General features: G+C 38.1%; 1 non-coding gene across 1 annotated transcript; it reads right to left on the reverse strand.

Annotated features, from left to right (window-relative positions):
* Positions 1 to 22,666: 22,666 nt before the first annotated feature.
* On the reverse strand, positions 22,667 to 22,773 carry LOC132651874 (U6 spliceosomal RNA). The gene has a single exon (XR_009589424.1). It is a non-coding gene; the product is annotated as a U6 spliceosomal RNA (small nuclear RNA).
* Positions 22,774 to 23,565: the final 792 nt, after the last annotated feature.

Raw genomic sequence — 23,565 nt, forward strand, 5'->3', positions numbered from 1 at the left:
TTGATTCAAAATTAACTGAAAAAAAAAAATCAGTAGCCCTCTGGTATACAGAAGACAAAAGTCCTGAAAAGGAAATTAGGGAAACAAAAGTAATTATATTATCTAACAAGGCCATGCTTCCTAACCGTAACCAGACATTTCCTCACTGGGGACTCCACTTGCAAATAAATGGGCTTCCAGGGACTTGCAATTCAAATCACCAGGAAGTAGAAGAAGATGGACATAATTTTATCCTAAAGTAAATAGTTATTCTTAAAATTTGCCATTCAATACAATGATTAAAGTCCCAGAAAATTCCAAAGACTAAAGAACAGGACTGACAATCTCCTTGGTGGAAAATATGAAATATATCCATAATGGAGTGTTATTCAGCTAAGAAAATGACAAGATCTTTTCAGGCAAATAAATGAAACCAGGAAAAAATCATCCCGTGTGAAGTAAGTAAAATGGAGCAAAATGAATATGGTATGTATTCACTTATTAGGAGATCTCCTAATAGTGTGGGGTTAAGTTCCAATAGGCCATCTATTATGACCAAACCAATCTTCTACTAGGGGGATTGGATGGCAGTTAAGTGGGTTGTTGGGACAGGACATCCTTTTGAAATTTGCAATCAACACAGGCTGTTGTTATTATAATATGTTGTTCTCTGCCCTCATGATAGATCAGTGTCATGTTCTTGCTTCCAAAGGGAGGCTTCCTTCTGCATCAAATGGGATTGTATACAGAGACCCACAGTCCAATATTACGCAGAGAGAGGCCTTCAAACACAAAGATCTAAATGGGATTTCCCTATGAAATTCTCCTTCCTCTCAGAGCTCTGGAAAGCCTGCTGGAGAGGAGATAGGAAGAGTGTCATAAGGAGAGGCAATTGAGACCACAAGGAGAACAATGTCCTGAGAATCAGGCAACAGAAGATGAGGATGCAACCAGCCTGATGAGAATTGATAAGGTAGGTTCAGATAGAAGAGGAAGGAGGGCCTTCCCTATCATGGAACTAGAGAAAGGGCATAGCGGTAGATGAAGGAGCTTGGGTGGGACTGGAAGGAAAGAGAAGGTGGTAGCAGAGGGGATACAAATGAAAAAAAATAGTAATAAATAAATATACAAAAAAAAAAACCTGTAATCAAGGTGGTGAAGTATCAGTCTTCAGGACTGATAGCTTCTGTTTGGGGGTGGTGCAAGGGTGTGGCAAGGAGGAACTCAGTTTTATTTAAGGGACATGACACTGAGACTCTGATTATGTTCCAATGAATATAAGAAAAAATCATATTTCAATTGATGTATTTTAAAGAACAAAGACTTTAGTGTGACGCATGGGTAGGAATTTGAATCTGGGAGCAATGGAAAAGGAATGTAATGTATATTATATGATATTTCCACAGTCAATAAAACTAATATGTCAACAACATTTACAATGACTTTTAACATGGAGAAAAGATTCCGCTAAATGAAGGCAGAGTTTGACTCTGTAAGGCATGCTTTCAAGGAACTCATTAGGTAGCAGAGAATCCTAGCCATAAACTAGTGGTTACCCAGCTACCTCAGACACCATTAGCTCAGATGGCACCTCTGAATAAGCAGTCCTGGCACTGACACTACTTTTAGAGGATTTGTCTGGAGGACAAGAATAGAAAACACAGCTTCTCTTGGGTCATCGTATATAACACGGACCCAATTTTTTGTTCTGAAGGCACATTTTTAACTTTAAACCCCAGGACGAGAAGGGTTCCTCACTGACCATTGAGTAGGACACAGCAACCAATCCAGCCAGGTCAGGCAAAGCAACTGTGCTTATTGAGGTTTGTGAAAACTAGTATTGAATAGTTCCATCTGTCAAATCATTATTACCCCATTTCTCTTTTTACACTCACTGATATTTCTCAATTTTAGCCAGAACAGACTCAGAGATTGTTAGGGTTCCTTCTCTTTTCTCTGCTCTTAAAGAGTCAATATCCCAGGGAATCCTAGACCTTGCTTACCTATTATATCATAAGAATATGAAGGAAAATTTAGTGAGTACATTGGTAACTGGTCAGTTCAAATTCACAACCTAGGAAATTTCAGATCCAAGACAGTAATAGGAGACCACCTTGTCATTTGGTACATTCCCCTTATTCCTACATTACTTTTAAGCTTCTCTACTGCAGAATATGTCCAATTAAACAAAACAGTAAAATTTCATTTCCTACCTGGCATTCTCATAGGGTAAACAGGAGTAAAGGTATGGGTCCTGGATAAAGGGATGAAATAAAGGCTTGTTGAGTTTCAGAAGGAAAAATCATGTGTGCACATGGTCAGTGATACTGAACTGTGAGGAAAGTTTGTTTACTCACCTCCATGGAAACCTCAAGATTCTGTCAGGTGGTGATTGGCTGAGAGGCAGAATGATGTAATGAAAAAGGTGAAAGCCAATAAGAGTTTCAGGAGCCTGTTATTAAAAGGGACAAGTGGACAGCCTGACTTAGAGAAAGGCTGAATAGCCCTACATGCCTCAATCTGGCAGTTGAAAGCACACAAACCAGAGATAACAGTCCTTGTGTCCAAGACTCTTAGTTCAGGAAAAGTGTCACATATCTCTTTCATGTGTTCATTAATAAATTCATTTCTCCTTGACATGTGACTTTCACATTATCACAGATTCCATTATTATTTGTAAAATGAACAGATATATCCTTAATCAGTGAATTACTTCTTGGAAAATGCTCCTTTTGCAAGCTCCTTGTGCTTATATTTTTACAGAGACCATCCATGATATCACTTCAGCAAGCAGTCATTGAGAGATGAAACAATTATTTTTAAAGTTTAAGGCCTGAACTAGCTGGGTGAGGTCCACTAATGCTCTAAGGGGAAGAACCCACCTTAGTGCATTCTTTCCCCACTCACTAGAGACAGTTGCTAGGAAACTGGCCCATCCCTCAAGGGAGGGACACAGATCATTAATGGTTTGGGAACCTTCCTATAGCCAATTAATTAAAAATGCAGCATTTTGACCAATAGATGCTTGCCAGGAAAAAATCACCACTGCATTGAACATGCTGGGAGGGACCAGAATCTTTAAATCACCCAACTATCCTGAGCATGGGGCTCTCGGCTCTCACTGCTTTGGAGTGGGCGGTGTGAGCCCAAGCTGCAGCTTGTAATGATTCATAATAAAAAGAATCTCATGTGGTTTGAAACGGACTCAGCTCCTGGTGCTGGTCTTTTGGGGTATCATGATATGGGCATACCATAATTTTGGGGCTCTCCTGGATCCCCAAGACCTTGCAGGACTTGTGACCGGATGATTGGAGGCCCAGGTAAGTGTATATTTTTTGGCCATGTTCTATGTCTCTCTTCTGTTGTTCTATTTATTTTTGAGATCTCAAGGTAATATACAGTGTGTGGCAAGGGATTGGTTGTGTCACAGTCCACTGGCTGACATATCGGCATACCAAGGCAATGGGGGATCTTGGGAGACGTTCTAAATCCCAGTGGGGCAGTGCTCCCCAATAGCACTGTGAGGGACACAGAGTCCCAAATCTGTTTGATAGGCCTAGAAAGTGGGTCGCTACCACAGAGACAGGAAGTACTGGTGGAATCTGTTCTTTTGTCTCTGTGTTTCTGGTTGTCTAGCAGCTACTGAGTGTAAAAAGAAAGTACTTAAAATGAAAGTGCTGGAGAAAGTAAGTAAAGTTTTGACTTTCTGTTTAAATGTATATATGGCCATCATGTTTGTTTTTGACTAATCCTATGCTCTGTAGGTCATGGTTAATATGATCGAAAGTAATTGGGTATGTTTAAAGGTTAAATTCATATTTGTTTAAAATGTATATATGTGTTTATGTTTTGATGAGGTCTATAAACACATCTGTTTAAATAGCAACAATATAGGTTGCCATGTGGTATGTGATGTGCCTCACCGCCATCTTGAAGTTGCCATGTGGGCTATAATGAGACCGCCATGTCGAGATTATCATGTGCCCTGTAATGTGATCTTGATGTCCATATGGTTTGGGTCAAAAAATAAAAGGAGAGGAGGAATCTTGCTCAAATAATTTTCATTTCATTCTAGATTAATTAGTTATTTTATGAGGGTATTGGTTTTAAAAATTAAATTGTTTGGATTAGTAAATTCTGGTTTTAAAATCTGGTTTTGACTTTTAAAATTATGGTTATGCTTTGAGACTTCTGTCCTACAAAAAAGAGGTACTTTATTTTGATATTGCAAAAGCAGGTTTTAGAAAATGTTTAAATGTTTGAGGCTTTAAAACATTTAAAGTTTTTCAGATAGTTTAGACAATGATCTTTGGTAGTCTAACAAAAATATTGAAATAGTTTCTCAATCATTTTGGGTAGAAAAAATTAGGTATTATATGGTCTGCAGTAATTGAAAAAAATGCAGTATTTACAATGTATTTTGTGGAGAAGTTGTTTGTTTATTAAGTTTCTTTGTTTATTGAAAAATATGTTTATATCCTGGCCCTCACCTTGAGACAGAGAAAAGAGAAAATTTCACCAAGTTCCTTAGAGTATGTTTATGTAACCTTGGACCATATCTGCTACACAGAAGTAATTTTAGAAAAAGAGTTTAACAGTTTCAGAACTTCTTTTGTATTAATATGACTGTTTTTGCTTTGCCTATAAAAAACAAATTGTGGATGCTGAGCTCCAGCAGGATCAAGACAGAAGGGAAAGGATTTTGATGAGAGTTGTTACGTTTTCTAAAATGCAAGAGAGAGAGAGCAAGAGATATTAAAGAAAGGAATAGCTTGTCTAAAGTAAGGATGTCTGGTTAAGCCAGAAGAATGAAGCTAGGAACCTGAAGATATATAGAATGTTGCAAAAGGTTAGTGTATGTATAAATAACCAGAGGGTAAATATGATTTGAGAAAGAACTGCATTTAAAAATATGTTGTACTTCATTTAAAGGGCTGGTGATTCTCCATTGGAAAATGTTTTCTTATGCTCTTTTAAGGGGAAGAATTTTGGCTGATAGGTTTGTTGTGGCCAGAATATTTCATATAATTTAAAATTGTTCTGTACTGTTATGTTATGTGGTTGGTTCTAGGGCTTGTTACGTTGTTAGAAGTTTTGGTTATTGGGGATTGTGGATGCTCCACATTGTGTGCTATATCATCATGATCACCTAATGGCTAAGTTTTAATTTGCCAGCCACAACCTGTGGCAACAGGTGGCTAGTGCAGGCATAGCTTGGTTATTTCTTGGTTCAGAGATAAAGAGAGTAGAACCATCACAGTTTTGGCACCATCTTTGTTTAGGGCTGCCAGCTGTATTCAGTTCCCTGTTTAGATGGTAAGTTCAACTTTTGTCCTTTAAGCTTTTTACTATTCAATTTTAATGCAAGATGTGCTAGCCTCTCTATAAACTGTATCTGATTAAAAGATTTGCTCTGATTTTATATTGGAAAGCGCAGATTTAAAGTTATGCTAAAAACTCCAGTTGGTTAAGATGTTGAGCTTTACCTAGTGTCTTTGTTTAGGTTTTTAAGGTTAAGCTTAGGATGGGTAATCATAAAGTTTGTCTATGTAGATCTACTTAAAATATATAGTTCTAAAATATGCATCTTTGGAATATGCCAGAATTAGAGAGTATAGCATTCTTTTTTATAGGACACAGTTTAGAGCAGTTGATAAAGATAGACACAGAGTAACTCAGACATGCTGGCCCTCAAGCTTGTCAGAGCCCTGATAAATATGGCATTTTAGTATGTGTAAACTTATTGTGACAGAGAGTCCCAAAATCATGGCAGTAGCTCCCCCAAGGTCTCCGAGATTTGGCTTTGCCTTTAAAATCAACAGATGATGGAAACTCTGGATTGTGATATGCTAACCACTGAGTAATACTGGCTCAACTGGCCCACTGCTAGGCCCAGCCTAAACTTTGGACACCTGGCGATCCATTGTTTTACATTTTGAGAGGCAAGTTGAGGTCAATACTCATGTTCCTATTTCCACAGAAACAGTCTCACATTTTCGGTGCCAAATGGCTGGACTGCCTCTGCTCATGATTCCATAAGGCCACAAGAGCCAGGTACACTTCCTAGATGATGGACTAACTAGTCATCTCTGTCATTTTGATTGGTACATAGATTGGTATATATAATTTATCCTTCTCAGGTGTCTGATCACTTTGATGGCTATGCTAAGCTAATGGTAGCTTTGCAGCTAAAGAGCAGATAGTTAAAACCACTCGTCTTTTTCATCAGTTCATTAGATAGCTAGAACTGCTGGGTACTAAATCTCATATTTAAAAAGAAAAACTAGTTTGCATTGCTCACAGAATTCATGTAAATTGCCTGTGTCTTACGATATTTGGCTGGATAAAAAGACAAGAAGTTTAACCTTTTAAGTTATATAAATATGTGTTATAAAGATATAAAAATAATTTAAAACATATTAAAATGTGAGATACTTTAGATTCCACACCCTTTCTACAGTTGTACTTATTTTATAAGATTTCAGAAGTTCAGAGTTTTGGTATTGATCTATAGAGTTCTGATAAGTTAATGGAGCACTAACAGTTTTGTTTGTTTTTGTTTTTTTTTTTTTTTTTCAGTTACCAGTTTGAGATTTAATTTTTTGGTAGTTTTCTAAACATGAATTTTAAGATGCTTTTCATCATACTAAAAACATCTGTTAAATGTGTATATCTGACCCAAAAGCCATAGCCTTTACTATACTATTCTTAATATCTGCTATTCTGAGGTAGACAGGATTTAGGAATATCTTAAACATATTACTTCTCTTTGCTTTGTTAAGGAAAGTCCAAGCATCCAGGGTTTAGCAATAAATCCATGAATGTATTTTTGCCTAATTTTCCAGTGTGAACATGGAGATGGGAGCTAAAGGTAGATACTGAGTGTATGAAAAATGGCCTAGCTCCATTACTGGCTGATTAACAACACCTGTGCCCACAGAAGAAGTGTTGGACTTCGAAAGTGTGGACATACTTAAGTTGTTTATAAAGGTTATAAAACAAAGAGCTAACTGATACTCATTCACTGGGATGCAGATTTACCTCTTACTCTCAGAATATTGTTATATTAGATTTGTTGATATGTTATTTTTCAGTTTTTTTAAAATATATATTTCCTTTTGTGTACTAAAAAATTCTGGAAATCAAAAAGTTATATTACCTGTATCTGGCATAGCTCAAGTGGATCCCAGAGGAAATTTTCCCTTGTCTTTAGGTTCTTCACTTTTCCCATTTAATAGACAAATTTTAACTTCTGTTTCCAGTTTAAATTTGTCTCAGTAGATTTTCACCTGTTTGACTCTCTTCCAGGATCAGCTATGGACTGAGAGCTGAAATCTGGATTTCCTTGAAACTAACACAATTGCTCCTGGCCTCTTTGGGTGGATCAACTAACCAGAGGCTTCTGAGGACTGCCCCATTGCCCAGCCTTTAACTGGCATTTCAGACTTTCTTATCTCTGATGCCAATGGTCCTTTTATAGCATGGAAGCAATTTCAGAAAAGGAGACCCTTGTCCTGAAATCCCACCTAGCAGGCTGAAAGTCTATGTCAAAAGGGGCTCCCTGACATTAGCTATTATCTTGGGCATCCGCTTAGCTGAAATGGCAACTAATATTGCAGGAACTGGGCTAAAACCTAGAGAAAACCTAGAGAGAAAGGATAATAATTCCCCTTGGCTTACTACCCCTATATCTTCCCTGAAGGGACTCCTACTCATTTTGATTTTTATCTTTTGGTCTTGTATTTTAAATTGCTTGATGGTTTTCATGAAAAAATATTTGAGAGTAATACACTAATGGTACTCAGATCCCAGTGTAGAAAGGTAAATCTATGAAATACAAAGGGTCATATCTGGAAGAACCAAGATTGGGTCTTCAAATGAAGAGGGAGAATGAGAGACTAAAAGATTAAAAATCAGCACTTATTATTAAAAATTAAGGCCTGAGCAAGCTGGGTGAGGTCTAGTAATGCTCTGAGTGGAAGAACCCACATTTCCCCACCCATTAGTTGCTAGAAACTGGCCCATTCTCCTAGAGAGGGACACCAGATCATTAATGGTTTGGGGATTTTCCAATGCTCAATTAATTAAAAATTCAGCATTTTGACCAATAAATGCTTGTCAGGCAGGAATCGCCCCTGCCTTGGGCATGCTGGGAGGGACCAGAATCTTTAAGTCACCCAACGATCCTCAGCAAGGGGCTCTTGGCCCTCACTACTTTGCTGTTAGGGGATGAGACCCCAACTGCAGCTTGTAATGATTTCTAATAAAAACGATCGTCATGTGGTTTACAATGGACTTGGCTCTTGGTGGTGATCATTTGTGGTACTGCGATTCAGGCACAATACCATCTTGTTATGGTCCTTCAGCAGAACTGAGAGCTTTTCAAACTGAAGCACAAGCTTAAGGCAGACAGAGGGAGACAGAGAGAGAAAGAGCTAGAGAGACAGATTCATAAATTGAGAGACTGATACCTACAATATATATATATATATATATATATATATATATATATATATATATATATATATATAAAGTGATACAGACCCAGAGACAAAGACTCCAGTCTGTCTGCTCATTTTCATTGGCATATTAACCTCAAAGCCAACCATCCTATAATATAACTCCAATAGGAATGATATGATCTAACAAGGCCATTACACCAAAAACTTCCCAGATGTTTGCTCAACTGGGGACTAAAAAGATGAGCTTCAAGGGAATATGCAATTCAAATCACCAGAAAGGAGAAGAAGATGGAGGGAATTCTAGGCTAAAAAACATAGTTATCATGATAGTTTATCATTAAATACAATGATTACAGTCCCAGAAATTTCCAAGATATAAAGAACAGGATTGTGATATTCATTTGAAAAAAAATGTGGAATATTTCCATAAAGAATTATTCTTCACTTAAGAAAACAACATCATAATATTTTTGGCAAATGGATGGAACCAGAAAAAATCAACCTGGGTGTAATAACTAAAATGCAAAAAGAGAAATATGTTATGCTTTCACTTATGAGTGGGGGAGTAAGTTCCAATAGTCAATCTGTGGTGACAAAACCAGTCTTCCACAAGGGGGATTGGTGGCAGTTAATTAAGTGGTAGGGCCTGCAAATCCTAAAAAAAAATTTCAAAAAACCCAGGCTGTTATTAAATATGCTGATTTCTGCCCTCAACTGATAGATCAGTGCTATGTTCTTGCATTCACAGAGATGCTTCCTTCTGCATAAAATGTGATTCCATATAAATAACCACAGTCTGATATTATGTAAAAAATACCTTAAAAATACACAGGTATAAATGGGATTTTCCTATGAAATTCTCCCTCCCCCCAGAGCTCTGGGAAGCCTGCAGGCGAAAAGGCAGGAAGAGTGTCATAAATAGAGGGAATTGAGGACACAAGGAGAACAATGCCATGAGAATCAGACTGCAGAGGAAAATGATGTAGCCAACCTTGATGAGACCTGAGAAGCTAAGATCAGAGAGAAGAGGGAGGAGGACCTCCTCTATCATGGAACCAGAGAAAGGGCATAGGAGTAGAGTTGGTAGGACTGGAAGGAGAAGAAGGAGAGGGCAGCAGTGGGGATATAAACTGACTAAATCATTATAAATAAATACATAAGAAAAATCTGTGAACACAGTGATGAAGTATAGAGCCCTTAAGGCCAAAAGGCTTCTTCTTGGGGGTGGTGCCATGGTGAGGTGAGCATGAACTCAGTTTTCTTTAAGGGACTTGGCACTGAGACTCTGATCATGATCCAATGAGTATATGAACAACACAGACTTCAATTCTTGAATTTTAAAGAAAAAAAAATTAGTGTGAAACATGGGTAGTAATTTGAACCTGGGAGCAATGGAAAGTTAGTGCAATGTATATTACTTGAAATTCCCACATAATCAATAAAAATAATATGTTGACAACTTTTAAAATGACTTTTAACAGGGAGAACAGATTCTGCTAAAGGAGGGCAAATTTTAACTATGTGAGGCATGCTTTCCATGAACTCATTATGTAGCATAATAACTTAGCCATGAACTAGTGTTTACCCACCTAGCTCAGAAACCAGGAACTCAGGTTGCACCTCTGAACATGCAGTCCTGGCTGCAACACTATGTTAATAGGTTATGTCTGGAGGACCACAGAAAGAAACACTGCTGCTCTTGTATCTTAGGCATATAAAATGGACCAATTACTCTTTCCTGAAGACCCAGTTTTAACTGCAAAACCTTAGGACTAGGAGGATTGTTCACTGACTAGAGAGTAGCACACAGCTACAGATCCAGCCAGGTTAGCAAAGGCAACCCAGCTGACAGAGGGCTGGCAACACTAATGTGGAACAGCATCAGCTGTAAAAAAAAGTTAATTGCCCCACAGTTCTCAAATTACATACATTAAGCTTTTGCTGTTTCAGCCAGACATGGCCCAGGAATTGTCCTGTTTCCTTCTCATTGCCCTGTTTCTAAGGAATCAATGCCACAGGGAAACATTGACCCTACCAGCCTATTATTCAATAAGAATATGAGGGGACATTAATGAGTATGTGAGTAACTGCTCAGTTGAAAGTCACAATCTAGGAAATTTCAGATCCAAGACCACAGTAGAAGACCACCTTATCATTTGATACATTCCACTTTATCTCACATCACTTTGAAGTTCTTGTACTTAGGATGGTGTCCTACTGAATAAACATTATAGTTCTTTTTCCTTTCTGACGTCTCAAAGGTAAACAGGAGTAAAGGAGTGTGATCTGGATAAAGGGATGAGATAAAGGCTTGTTGGGTTTCACAAGAAAAAGTCACATGTTAACAGGATCAGAGATACAGGACAGTGACAAAAGTTTATTTACTCATCTGCATGGAAACCACAAGATTCTCTCATGTGCTGATTGGCTGAGAGTTAGAATGATGTTATGCAACAAGTCAAAGGAAGTATGAGTTTCAAAAGCCAGACATAAAAAGGGCCAAGTGGATAGCCTGCCTGAGAGAAAGACTGAGCTGCTACATGTCTCAATCATGACAGCAGAAAATACACAACACAGAGATGTCAGTTCCTGTGTCCAAGACTCTTATTTAAGGAAAAGTGTCATATATTTCTTTCAAGTGGTCATTAATAAAGACACATGTCCTTTACATGTGACCATCACATTATACCAGATTCCATTATTGTTTGTTAAATGCACAGATATATCCTCAGTCAGTGAGTTAATTACTGGGAAATTGCTGCATTAACAATGCAAATCTTTGACAAAAAGGGTTTATTGGGACTTTGCTTAAATTTTCACAAAGATTATTCCTGATGTCACATAAGCAGGCAGTCATCTTGTTGTAGCCTTCAGCAGAACTTTGAATCACAAGTGGCAGACAGATAAAAGAGAATCTGAGAGAGACAGAAAGAGAAAAACCGAGAGGGAAAGATTTAGAAATAACAAGACTAAGACCAACAGGATCAAAGATATAAAGTGACAGAGACTGAGAGAGAGACTCCATTCAGTATGGTCACTATCATTTGCATATCATTATCAAAACACACCCTCCTACAATATAACTCCAATATGAAATATATTTTTTCCAATATGAAATATAAATATATATATATTTCAATTGGAAATATATATTTCCAATATGAAATATATAATCTAACAAGGCCATACCTCCCAAACTTTCCCAGATATTTCATTAATAGTGACTCCACACATAAATACATGAGCTTCAAGAAGACATTGCAATTCAAATCACTAGGAAGTGGAAGAAGTTGGAGGGACTTCTAGGTTAAAAGAACATAGTTATCCTGGTATTTTGTCATTCAATCCATTGAATACAGTACCAACAACTTAAAGGACTAAAGAACAGGACTGAAAATCTCACTTGGTAAAAATGTGGAATATTTCCATAATGAAGTATTATTCAGCTAAGAAAATGACATCATGGGAGAAGGAGGGAAAGATGTCAGCACCGGGATGACTCTCCTTCTGACCAGCAGCACAGCAGCATCATCACAGTGACCAGCAGTCAGAACTCACGGCCATAAAACACAAGTGATTGTGTTTCCCAGGTGAAGGGATACCCCATGGGGGGTATTCAATCAGCTTTAACTCACCCAGCTAAACCACAGAAGAGATCCCGGTTCTGCCAGGCGCTTGGTCACCAGCCCAGAGCCACAAGCCAGCGTGCTCTGATCACTGCCACAGACAGAACTGTGGACACCACGACATCAGAGACTAAGATTTCTAGTTAAGAAATAACCCCATGGTACAGGAAACAATTGGCTGGTCTGATCTCAGAACACTCTGTTGATACCACAACCACAAAAGGGTCTCAGGAAAAGTTACCCAGTTTCAGCAAATATCCAGGCACCCAATCACCCAAAAGGCAGAAAGGCAGAGCCACATATGTCTGTGCGTGCAGGTTCTACTTGCCATCACAGATAGAAAGGCTATCCCTAAAGCAAAGATTAGGTGTCCCTGTCAGGAGGAATCCTCACAGCGGGGGGATCATCAGGTCCAACCCTCAGAACACCCAGGTTCAAAAGAATTTCTAGACTCTAGGCTCTAGCCTTCTACTGCAGTCATGAGCCCTGTGGTCACCTGCCATTATTGAGTACCAAGAGCCACTGGGGCACACAGCTGCATCCTCAGACCTACAAAACCCAGAGAGCCATTACAGCAGCCCTCAGATACTGTGCCAAGGATCAACCAGTTATCCCTAGCTAGTGGGAATCCCTGGTTTTTCAAGAGGGCTGCACCCAACAATTACACCTAAAGAACAACAACTGCTGCTCACTAAATTCAGAGCAAGAAACCCAGCAGCAGGGCAGCCATCAGCAGGAACTCTCCTGATGAGAGGAGACACTTCCTGAATACCACAGTTACTGTACAGGTCCATACACCTGAAGTGAACTGTGACAGTTCCTGAGAAGCACCACTATTAAGTTGACCATACCCAAAAAGCAGAGGAGAACTTCAGAAACCCCACCAAGTGGATTCTTCCAACCCCAGGACTCAGCAGGCATCACAAATTAATGGACAACAACTGAGACAGAGAGATGGGTAGAGGTCAGCGAAAAAGCGCAACCAACAAAAGGCAAAACAATATGACATTCCCAGAACAGATTATGCAGGGGCAAGTAGCCCTGGACACCCTAACATGAGTGAAATTCAAGAAGATGACCTTACATCTATGCTAATAAAGTGGTTAATGGAGGAAGTAAAGAAAATGTGTAAAGAATTAGAGGAAGATATAATAAAACATTGTGGTCATCTGTAAAGAAATACAGGAAGATGCAGCCAAACAGTCTGTGTCACTGAAAGAAATAAAAGAAACAGAGGAACATTCAAACAAACAGCAGAAGGCATCAAAGGAAAAACAGGAAAATAGAGCCAGACAGGTGAAGGAAATCAATAAAACAGTTCAAGATCTGAAGATAGAATTGGAAGAATTAAAGAAAACACAAACAGAGGAAATCATGGAGAGGGAGAACCTAGGAAAGAAAACAGGAACTACAGAGGTAAGCATAACCAACAGACTACAAGAAATGGAAGAAAGAATCTCAGGTGTGGAAGATAGAATGGAAGAAATTGATATATCCGTCAAAGAAAATAATAAATCTAAAAAATTCCTGATGCAAACTTTCCACGAAATCCAAGACAACATAAAAAGACAAGTAACCTAAGAACAATAGGAATAGAGGAAAATGAAGATTCCCTCCTCCAAGGCCCAGAAAATATTTTAACAAAATCATTGAAGAAAATTTCCCCAACTTAAAGGGGAAGCCTATAAGAATACAAGAGGCCTACAGAACACCTAATAAATTAGACCAGAAAAGAAAATCCTCCTGTCACATAATAATCAAAACAGTAAGTAAACAGAACAAAGAAAAAATACTAAAAGCTGCAAGGGAAAAAGGCCAAGTAACATATAATGGCAAACCCATCAGAATCACACCTGACTTCTCAACAGAAACTATGGAAGCCAGAAGAGCCTGGATGGATATCATGCAGAGCCTAAGAGAACACAGATGTCAGCCTAGGCTACTGTACCCAATAAAGCTCTCAGTCCTCATAGACAGAGAAAACAAGACATTCAATGACAAAAACAAATTTCAACAATACATACACACATATTCAGCTTACAGAAGATACTAGAAGAAAAACTACAATGCAAAAAAACTAACTACTTTCAAGAAATCATGGGAAATAAATAACCTCACTACAGCAAAACAAAAGTAGCCAAACACACAAACACACTACCATGGCCAACATCACTATCAAAGGATCTAACAGCCCCTGGTCATTAATCTCCCTCAACATCAATGGACTCAATTCTCTAATAAAAAGACACAGACTAACAGAATGGATGCGTAAACAAGACCCAACAATCTGTTGCATACAAGAAACACACTTAAAACACAAAGATAGACATTACCTGAGAGTAAAGGGCTGGAAGATGGTTTTCGAAGCAAGTGGACCCCAGAAGTAAGCAGGAGTAGCCATCCTAATAAGTAATAAAGTAGATTTTCAACCAAAATCAATCAAAAGAGATAGAGAAGGACACTTCATAGTCATCAAGGGAAAAATCCAGCAGGAAGATATCACAAACCTGAACATCTATGCCCCAAATGCAAGGACACCCACATATGTAAAACAAACATTGATAAAACTTAAACAGCACATAGATACCCACACCTTAATAGTGGGGGACTTCAACACCCAACTCTCAACAAAGGACAGGTCAACAAAACAGAAATTAAACAAAGAAAATATGTCTTTGACAGAGATCATGGATCAAATGGACCTAGCAGATATTTATAGAACCTTACACCCAAACACAAAAGAATTTAACTTCCTATCAGCACCTCATGGAAGAGTCTCCAAAACAGACCATATTTTTGGCCACAAAGAAAGCCTCAGCAGATACAAGAAGACTAAAATATTCCCTTGATCTTCTCTGATCACCATGGAATAAAGCTTCACATCAACAGAAATAACAAAAAGTCTAACAATGGAAACTGAACAACTTGCTACTAAATGACACCTGGGTCAGGGAAGATATAAAGAAAGAACTTAAAGTCTTCTTAGAATTCAATGAAAATGGAGGCACAACATACCCAAACTTATGGGACACAATGCAAGCAGTATTAAGAGGAAAGTTCATAGCACTAAGTGCCTTTAAAAAGAAATTTGAAACATCTCATGCAACGAACTTCATGGCTCACCAAAATACCCTAGGGAAAAAAAAAAAAAACAAAAAAAAAACAGACACACCAAAAAAGAGTAGACAGCTGGAAATTAAAAAACTCAGGGATGAAATCAATCTGTTAGAGAAAAATAAAACAATTCAAAGAATCAATAAAACCAAGAGCTGATTCTTTGAAAAGAATGAAGAAGATAGACAAACCCTTAGCCAAACTAAGTAAAAGACAGAGACACCATCCAAATCAACAAAATCAGAAATGAAAAGGGGGACAAAACTACAGACACTGAGGAAATCCAAACAATCATTAGGACTTCCTTCAAAAGTCTATATGCCACAAAATTTGAAAATCTAAATGAAATGGGCAATTTCCTTGATCGTTCCACTTACCAAAGCTGAATCAAGACCAGGTAAATCGATTAAATATTCCTATATCCCCTAAGGAAATAGATGTGGTCATTGAAAGACTTCCATTGAAAAAAAAAAGCCCAGGACCGGTTTCAACACAGAATGCTACCAAATTTTCAAAGAAGAGCTAACTCCAATTTTCTTCAAACTATTCCACAAAATAGAAACAGAAGGAACACTACCAAATTCAGTCTAGGAAGCCACAGTTACCTTGGTACCTAAACCTCACAAAGACCCAACAAAGAAAGAGATCCAAAAATATTCAACAAAATACTTCCAAACCAAATACAAGAACACATGAAAGTTATCATCCCCTGTGACCAAGTAAGGCTTCTTCCCAGGTATGCAGGGGTGGTTCAATTTATGGAAATCCATCAATGTGATCTACCATATTAACAAACTGAAAGAGAAACACAATGATAATCTCCTTTGATGCTGAAAAAGCATTTGAGAAAATACAACATCCATTCATGTTTAAAGTATTGGAGAGATGAGTGATACAATGCATATATCTAAATATAATAAAGGCAATATATAGCAAGCCTATTGCCAACATCAAACTCATGAGAGAAACTGAAAGTGATCCCACTGAATTCAGGAATAATGCAAGGCTGCCCACTGTCTCCATATCTCTTCAACAAAGTTCTGGAATTTGTTGTTTCATCAAAATAAATAATAATAATAGAAGCAATGAAGAGGATACAAATCGGAAAGGAAAAATCAAAGTATAGCTATTTGCAGATGAGATGGTAGTATACCCAAGTGACCCCCAAAATTCTATCATGGCACTCTTATAGATGATAAACACTTTCAGCAAAGTGGCAGGATACAAAATTAAATAAAAAAGTCAGTAGCCCTTCTGCATCAAATAAATAAATAAACAAACAAACAAACCTGGCTGAGAAAGAAATTAGGGAAAAAAATACCCTTCAAAATAGCCAAAAGAAAAGACAAAATGTACTTTGGTGTAACCCTAGCCAAGCAAGTCAAAGACTTCTATCTAAAAAATTTCAAGTCTCTAAAGAAAGAATTGGTAGAAGATATTAGAAGATGGAAAGATCTCCCATAGTCATGGCTTAACAGGATTAACAGGATAAAAATGGCCATCTTACCAAAACCAATCTACAGATTCAATGCAGTTCCCTTTAAATTACCAACAAAATTTTTTACAAAAAACAAAAATTGAAGGAAAAATTCTAAACTTCGTAAGAAAAAGCAAGAAACCCAGAATTGCTAAAACAACCCTCTACAATAAAATATCTTCTAGAAAAATCACCATCCCTGATCTCAAACTGTACTGTAGAGTAGCAATAATAAAAACGGATTGGTGCTGACCTAGAAAAGGAATGGTGGATAAATGGAACCGAACAGAAGGCCCAGAAATAAACAAACACACTTATGGACAGCTGAGTTTTGATAAAGATGCCAAACCTATACAATGGAAACAAGATGGCATCTTCAGCAAATGGTGTTGGTCTAACTGGATGTCAAAATGTAGAAAGATGCAACTAGTATCATACTTACCACCCTGTACAAAAGTAAAGTCCAAGTGGATTAAAGACCTCAACATAAAACCTGACACATTAAATCAGGTAGAAGAAGAAGTGGGGAAGAGCCTTGAACTCATTGGGACAGGAGACCATTTCCTGAACAGAGCACCAACAATCAATTAATGGGACCTCATGAAACTTTTCTAAAGGTTCTGTAAAACAGTCATCAAAACTAAACAAATGCTTAAAGATTGGCAAAGAATCTTCACCAAGCCTCTAAGTGACAGAGGACTAAAAGCCAGTATATATAAAGAACTAAAGAAGTTGAAAAGAAACAAATCAAGTATTCCAATTAAAAATGGGGAACAGAGCTAAACAGAGAATTATTGATATAGAGGAATATCAAATGGCAGAGGAACACTTAAAGAAATGCTTAATATCATTCACCATCAGGGAAAAGCAAATCAAAACTACCCTGAGATTTCATCTTACACCCATCAGATTGGCCAACAGGAAAACCTAAAGTGACAACACATGCTGGAGAGGGTGTGGAGAAAGGGGAATCTTCCTTCACTGCTGGTGGGAATATAAACTTGTACAACCACTCTGGAAATCAATCTGGTGCTTTCTCAGACAACTAGGAATAGCACTTCCTCAAGTTCCAGTTATACCACTCGTAGGCATATATCCAAAAGAGGCTCAAGTACACTATAAGGACATTTGCCCAACCATGTTTGTAGCAGGTTTATTTGTAATAGCCAAAACCTGGAAACAACACATATGCTCCCCCAACTGAAGAATGAATACAGAAATTGTGGAACATCTTCACAATGTAATAATACTCAGCAATAAAAAACAAGGAAATCATGAAATTTGAAGGTAAAGGTGGGAACTGGAAGTAAGCTATACCAGAAGTAGAAAGACACAGTTGGTATATATTCACTCATGTAGACACATAGAATAAACCTACTGAAAACGGTACACCTAAAGAAAGTAATCAAGAAGGAGGACTCTGGCTAAAATGCTCAATCCCCATCCCAAAGGCAAAGAGGATGGATATCCAAAGAAGGAGAAAATTTGGAACAATTTAGGAGCAGGCCACAGAAAGCTTCTGAAAGGCTCCGTCCTGCAGACTATCAAAGCAGATGCTGGGACTTATGGACAAATGTTGGGCAAATTGCATGGAATCTAATGAAAAAAGTGGGAAATAGTAAGATCTGTAGGGGACAGGAGTTCCACAAGGAAGGCAACAGAACCAAAAAATCTGAGCACAAGGGTCTTTCCTGAGATTCAAACTCCAACAAAGTACCATGCATGGAGATAACCTAGAACCTTTGCACAAATGTAGCCCATGGCTGTAGAGTGTCCAAGGGAGTTCCATAGTAATAGGAACAGGGACTGCCCTTGACATGAACTGATTGAACTGCTTTTTGAAAACCACACCCTGATTGGTGAGCAGCCTTAACAGGCCACAGAGGATGACAATGCATCCACTCCTAATGAGATCTGATGAACAAGGATAGAAGGAAGTAGAGGAAGCCCTCCCCCATCAGTGGACTTGGGGAGGTGCATGCGTGGACAAGGGAGATGAATGTTGGGTTTGGGAGGGAAGAAGAAGTGGTTTATTGGGGGATACAACCTGAATAAAGTATAATTAATAAAATTTAAAATAAAAATATTCAAAAAATATAATTCCTTTTGGTGTTGTATTATAGGAGAATGTGCTTTGAGGTTGACATGCCAATAAAAATAACCAGACAGAATGGAGTCTTGGTGTATTGGTGTCTTTCAATTTATATCTTTGTGTATTCTGGTCTCAGTCTTAATATTTCCGAATCTGTTTCTCTAGCTTTTTCTCTTTCTTGTTCTCTATGTAACCCTCTCTCTGTCTGCCGCTTATGTGTCAGTATGAAAGGCTCTGACTACTACAAGAAGATGACTGCTTGCCAGTGTGACATCCTACACAGTCTCTAAATTTAAATGCAAGGTCCCAATTAAACACTTTTTGTTTAAAGAGTTGCTTTGGTCAGAGAGCATTCTCACAGTCACTAATTCCCTGAGTGTGGACATACATGTGTATTTAACAAATAATAATGGAATATGTGATAATGTGAAAGTCACATGTCAAGGACTAGTGACTTTATTAAAGACCACTTGAAATAAATATGTGACTCTTTTCCTGAACTAAGAGTATTGGACACAGGAACTGTCGTCTCTGGGTTGTGTGCTTTCAGCTGGGAAGATTGAGGCATGTAGGGCTGCTCAGCCTTTCTATCATGCTAGTTGTCTTCTAGGCCCTTTTAATAACTGGCTCATGAAACTCTTACTGGCTTTCACCTGTTTCATGGCATCATAATACCTTTTTATTTCTAAAGTCCATTTTGATGTCCTAGCACAATCACTTCAAAATACAAAGTCATAATAGCAATGTGATGAAAAAATAATACTGTGAAATCATTTTTTTATGGTCTCATGTTTTGTTTTTATGTTTTTTTTCTTATTATTTTATTTTTCTTTATTACTTACACTTTACTCACTTTGTATACCCCCCGTGGTTCTCTCCCTCCTCCAATCCCAATCCCTCCCTTCCTCCACCCTCTGCATGCATGCCCCTCCCAAAGTCCACTAATAGGGCAGGACTTCTTTTCTTTTTTTGTGATCCTAGTCAATTAGGTCTCATCAGGAGTGGCTGCCTTGTCCTCTTCTGTGGTTTGGTAATACTGGTTCCCTGCTCAGGGGGAGGTAATTAAAGAGCAGGCCAATCAGTTCATGTCAGAGACAGTCCCTGCTCCTATAACAATGAAACCCATTTGGATACTGAACTGCCATGGGCTACATCTGTGCAGGGGTCTTAGGTTATCTCCATTCATAGTCCCTGGTTGGAATAGCAGTCTCAGGAAAGACCCGTGTGCTCAGATATTTTGGTTCTATTGCTCTACCTATGGAGTTCCTGTCCTCTCCAGATCTTACTGTTTCCCACTTCATTCCTAATATTCCCTGCACTCTGCCCAATGGTTGCCCATAAGTCTCAGCACCTGCATTGATAGTCTGCAGGGCAGAGCCTTTCAGAGATCCCCCATGTCAGGCTCCTGACTTGTTCCCACTTTTCTCCTTCTTCTGATGCCCAGCCTCTTTGCCTTTCTGGATAGGAATTGAGCATTTTAGCGAGAGTCCTCCTCTTGATTAGTTTCTTTAGGTGTACAGATTTTAGTATGTTTATCCTATATTATATGTCTATATGCGTGAGTATATACTGTGTGCATCCCTCTGCTGCTGAGATAGCTCACTCAGGATGATCTTTTCCAGATCCCACCATTTACCTGCAATTTTCATTATTTTCTTGTGTTTGATTGCTGAGTAATATTCCATTGTGTAGATATACCTCAACTTGTGCATCCATTCCTCCACTGAGGGGTATCTGGGTTGTTTCCAGCTTCTGGCTATTACAAATAAGGCTGCTACAAACATTGTTGAGCAAATATCCATATCATATACTTGAGAAACTTTTGTATATATGCCTAGCAGTGGTATAGCTGGATCTTGAGGAAGTGCTATTCCTAGTTGTCTGAGAAAACACCAGATTGATTTCCAGAGTGGTTGTAAAAGTTTACATTCCCACCAAGAGTGGAGGCAGATTCCCCTTTCTCCACAACCTCTCCAGCATGTGTTGTCTCTTGAGTTTTTGATCTTAGCCATTCTGATAGTGTAAGGTGAAATCTTAGGGTCGTTTTGATTTGCATTTTCCTGATGGCTAATGAGGTTGAGCATTTCTTTAAGTGTTTCTCTGCCATTCGATATTCCTCTGCAGAAAATTCTCTGTTTAGCTCTCTACCCCATTTTTTAATTGGATCACTTGATTTTTTACTGTTTAACTTCTTTATATATACTGGATATTAGCCCTCTGTCAGATATAGGGTTGCTGAAATTTTTTTCCCAATCTATAGGCTGTTGTTTTGTTCTGAAGACAGTATCCTTTGCTTTGCAGAAGCTTTTCAGTTTTATGAGGTCCCATTTATTGATTGTTGCTCTTAGAGCCTGTGCTGTTGGTGTTCTGTTCAGGAAGTTTTCTCCTGTGCTAATGAGTTCAAGGCTATTCCCCACTTTTTCTTCTAAGTGGTTTAGTCTGTCTAGTTTAATGTTGAGGTCTTTCATCCACTTGGATTTTAAGTTTTTGCAGGGTGATAAGTATGGATCTATTTGCGTTTTTCTACATGTAGACTTCCAGTTAGACCAGCACCATTTTTTGAAGATGCTGTCTTTTTTCCATTGAATAGATTTGTCATCTTTGTCATAAATCAGATGTCCACAAGTGTGTGGATTTATGTCAGGGTCTTCTATTCAATTCCATTGATCCACCAGTCTGTTTCTCTGCCAGTACCATGCAATTTTTAGTATTGTTGCTCTGTAGTACAGCTTGAAATCAGGGATGGAGATATCAGCATTATGATATCTTCCCGGTGGAATTTTCTTTTGATGAGTATGAAGTGTCTTTGCACATCTCTTTATATTAAATTTGGTTAAAAGACTATTTTATCAGATATTAGAATGGCTACTCCTACTTGTCTCTTGGGTCCATTTCCTTGGAAAGCAGTCTTCCATGACTTTACCCTCAGGTAATATCTATCTTTGTGACGTAGGTGTGTTCCTTGCATGCAACAGACTGCTGGGTCTTGTTTAAGCATCCATTCTGTTAGTCTGTATTTTTTAATTGGAGAATTGAGTTCACTGATTTGAGAGAGATCAATGACCAGTGCATGTTAGGTCCTTTGAGTTTGATGTTAACTGTGGTATTAAGGTTTTGTGCTTGGTTGCTTTTGTTTTACTGTAGTGAAGTTAATTCTTTCCTGTGTTTTCTTGAAAGTAGCTAGTTTTCTTGGGTTGAATTTTTCCTACTAGTGTCTTCTGTAATATTGGATTTGTGTGTAGGTATTGTTGAAATTTGTTTTTGTCCTTGAATATCTTGTTTTCTCTGTCTATGAGGACTGAGAGTTTTGCTGGGTATAGTAGCCTGGCTGATGTCTGTGTTCTCTTAGGGCCTGCATGATATTCATCTGGCTTTCAAAGTCTCTGCTGAGAAGTCAAGTGTGATTCTGATGGGTTTTCCATTAGATGTTACTTGGCCTTTTTCCCTTACAACTTTTAGTATTTTTTTTTCTTTTTTTCTGTATACTTGCTGTTTTGATTACTATGTGATGGGAAGATTTTCTCTTCTGTACTAATTTTTTGGGTGTTCTGTAGATCTTTTCTATTCTTATTGGCCTCTTGTTCAAGTTGGGAAAATTATCTTCATTTGTTTTTAAATACTTTCTGGGCCTTGGAGGAGAGAATCGCCTATAATTTTCCTCTATTCTAATTTTTCTTATGTTTTGTCTTTTTATTTTGTCTTGAATTTCTTGGATGGTCTGTTGCAGGAATATTTTAGATTTAACATTTTCTTTGACAAATACACTGTTTTCTTCCATTGTATCTTCCACAAATGAGTTTCTTGTTTCCATCTGATATAGTCTATTGATCATGCTTACCTCTGTAGTTCCTGTATTCTTCCCTAAGTTCTTTCTTTCCACAATTTCCAATATTTGTGTTTTCTTTAATTTCTCCAAAAAAATATGGAATGCTACAGGAATTTGCATGTCATCCTTGTGCAAGGGCCATGATAATCTTCTCAGCATCGTTCCAATTTTAGTATATGTGCTGCCAAAGCGAGCATCACATAATTCCTTCAAATGGTCATTAATAAAGTCACGTGTCCTTCAATTGTGAGTTTCACATTATGGCAGATTCTATTATTATTTGTTAAATGCACAGTCAGTGAATAATTTTCTGTGAAAATGCTCCCTGATCAAGGCAAATATTTAAACAAAAATCATTTAATTGGGACATTGCTTATATTTTTAGGAGACCATACATGATGTCATATCAGCAAGCAGTAATGTTGTTGTAGTCCTTCACACAAACTGAGAACTTTTCATACTGAACCACAATCTGGAGGCAGAGAGAGGGAGACTGAAAGAGTCAAAGAGAGAGCTAGAGAGACAAATTCAGAAACAGAGACTGAGACCAACAGAAACAAAGATGTAAAGTAACAGAGACTCCATTAAGTCTGTTCACTTTCATTGGCATATCAACCTCAAAGCACACCCTCCTCTAATATAAATCCAAAAGGAAATACATTTTTCAATAGTTTTTTATTTTAGTTTTTATTAATTACACTGTATCCATTTTGTATTCCCCCATAAAACACTATCCCCTCACAATCTTACCTTCCCTCCCCCTTCTCCATGCATGCTCCTACCCAGGTCCACTGATCCTTTTGATCCTAGTCTTTCAGATATCATCAGGTGTGGCTTTATTCTCTTTCACTGTTGCCTGGTAAGGCTGCTCCCCAATCAGAGTGAGGTGATCAAAGAGCAGGCTAATCAGTTCATGTCATAGGTGATCCCTGTTCCATTACTGTGGAACCCACATGGACACTGAACTGCCATGGGCTATATCTGTGCAG

The sequence above is a fragment of the Meriones unguiculatus genome (assembly GCF_030254825.1).
Source record: "Meriones unguiculatus strain TT.TT164.6M chromosome Y unlocalized genomic scaffold, Bangor_MerUng_6.1 ChrY_unordered_Scaffold_32, whole genome shotgun sequence".
Classification (NCBI taxonomy): Eukaryota; Metazoa; Chordata; class Mammalia; order Rodentia; family Muridae; genus Meriones; species Meriones unguiculatus.